Consider the following 2,399-nt stretch of genomic DNA (forward strand, 5'->3'; position numbering starts at 1 on the left):
ACACATTGAATTTGACTCACCCAAGAACTATCAGAAATGGGATAGATGATCCCTGCATCTAGCCACTTGAGAATTTCCTTCTTAACAACTTCTTTCATGATCGGATTAAGCCTTCTCTGTTGCTCAACCGTTAGCTTGCTACCTTCTTCTAGCAGAATTTTATGCATGCAATAAGAAGGGCTGATTCCCTTGATATCTAATATAGTCCAACCAATTGCTGATTTGAACTCTCTCAGAATTCTTAAGAGTTTTTCTTCACCACTTCCTGAAAGGTCAGATGCAATAATAACAGGAAAAGTAGATGCATCACCTAAAAATGCATACCTCAATTATTCAGGAAATGGTTTAAGCTCGAGTGTAGGAGCTTCCTCAATAGATGGCTTGAGGCGCTTTGGATATTTTTTCAGCTCCTCCAATCTAAGAGATTCGAAAGGCATATCCAGCCTTCGCTTCCAAGTTCTAAATTCCCCAACAAAGCCTTCTCTATGGCATCAGACTTTAGCATTTGATCAAGTTCTAAAGTAACCACAGAATCGACCAACTCCACTTTTAAGCACTCCTCATTATCCTTAGGGAATTTCATGGCATTGAAAACATTGAACATCACATCCAGATCCAACACTTGCATAGTGAGCTCACCCTTCTGAACATCTATCAAGGTCCGCCCAGTAGCTAAGAATGGCCTTCCCAAGATATGTGAATCTTCTTATCCTCCTAGAAATCAAGAATCACAAAGTCCGCATGAAAGATGAGTTTATCCACCTTGACCAAGACATCCTCCATAATGCCTCGTGGATATGTAATAGAGCGATCGGCCAACTGCACGGTCATATAATTAGGCTTTGGATCAGGTAAGTCCAAGATCTTGAAGATAGACAAAGGCATTAGATTGATGCTAGCCCCCAAGTCACATAAGCATTTGTCAAATGACACTTTTCTAATGGTACAAGGAATAGTGAAGCTTCCTAGATCTTTAAGTTTTGGAGGCAACTTATATTGCAGCACAGCACTGTATTCCTCCGTGAGAGAAACTGTCTCTATTTCATCAAGATTCACTTTCCGAGAGAGAATAACTTTCATAGACTTCGCATAACTAGGCATTTGTTCAAGAGCTTCCGTGAAAGGTATTTTGATGTGAATTTTCTTGAACACCTCCATAAACTTCTCAAAATGCTTATCTAACTTTTTCTTCTGCAGCCTCTTAGGAAAAGGAGGTGGAAGATAGATTTGTTTCTCCCATGTATTACCCTCAGGAGGAGTGCGTTCCACAGTAGTTTTCCTTGGTTCCACCTGTGCTTCCTTCTGCACTTCTTCCTCAGCCACAGGTTCATCTTTCGAAACTTAGGATTTTTCGGGATTTGTAACCTTCCCAGACCTCAATATAATTGCCTTCACCTGCTCCTTTGCTTCCTTCTTTCCTGGCACTTCAGTGTCACTAGGGAGTGTACCGGGTTGTTGATTCAACAAGGCATTGGCAATCTACCCAATTTGATTCTCCAAGGTCTTAATGGAAACTGCTTGGCTCTTGCACATGAGCCTCAACTTCTCCAATTCAGATTTTTCATTAGATTGTTGTCGCTAAAGTTGTTGACTTGGTGTATATTATGGTTACTGAAAACCAGGAGGGTTGTATTGCTTTGCAGCATACTGCTGATAAGGCTGTGGCACCGCTAAGTATTGCTCCAGCTGAAGTTAGGATGATTGCTGTTGTTGGGATGATAGGTGGCTGGAACTGGTTGCTACGACCTCTAAAAGTTGCTCATGAACTGAGCTAATTCACTAGAAATAGCACACTGCTCCGTCTCATGGGCACTAGCACAAAGCTCACAGACACTAGTGATCTGATTAACTCCATAATTAGCCAAAGAATCCACATTCATCGTCAAAGCCTTAAGCTGAGAAGCTATAGCAGTGGCTGCATCTACCTCCAGAAATCCTGCTAACTTGACTTGAGTTAGTCTCTGAGAAGGATTTTAGTATTCATTAGCATCCATCAGTTCAATCAATTCATAAGCTTCATCATAGCTTTTAGCCCACAAGGCTCCCCCTGATGCTATATCAAGCATGGGTCTAGAAGTTTCACTCAATCCATGGTGAGGACACTTCCTAAGAATCTCCTTATATCGCTCCCAAGCCTCACACAAAGACTCTCCAGACTGCAACACAAATTGAGTAAGAGCATTCCTGATTGCAGCTGTCTTTGCCATAGGAAAGAACTTAGTAAGGAACTTTTGAGCAAGTTCTACCCATTTGGTGATAGATCCTGGTGGTAAAGAATGTAACCATCTCTTAGCTTTATCCTTCAGAGAAAACTGGAAAAGCCTTAGCTTTATAGCATCTTCAGAAACTCCATTGAACTTGAAGGTGTCGTAGATCTTGATGAAATCTTCGATGTGAAT

At 41.3% G+C, this 2,399-nt stretch overlaps 1 non-coding gene across 1 annotated transcript; it reads left to right on the top strand.

Moving 5' to 3' along the window:
- Window positions 1-2,085: 2,085 nt before the first annotated feature.
- LOC141682322 (small nucleolar RNA R71) lies at window positions 2,086-2,192 on the top strand. The gene has a single exon (XR_012559724.1). It is a non-coding gene; the product is annotated as a small nucleolar RNA R71 (small nucleolar RNA).
- Window positions 2,193-2,399: the final 207 nt, after the last annotated feature.

The sequence above is a fragment of the Apium graveolens genome, chromosome 8 (genome assembly GCF_009905375.1).
Source record: "Apium graveolens cultivar Ventura chromosome 8, ASM990537v1, whole genome shotgun sequence".
Classification (NCBI taxonomy): Eukaryota; Viridiplantae; Streptophyta; class Magnoliopsida; order Apiales; family Apiaceae; genus Apium; species Apium graveolens.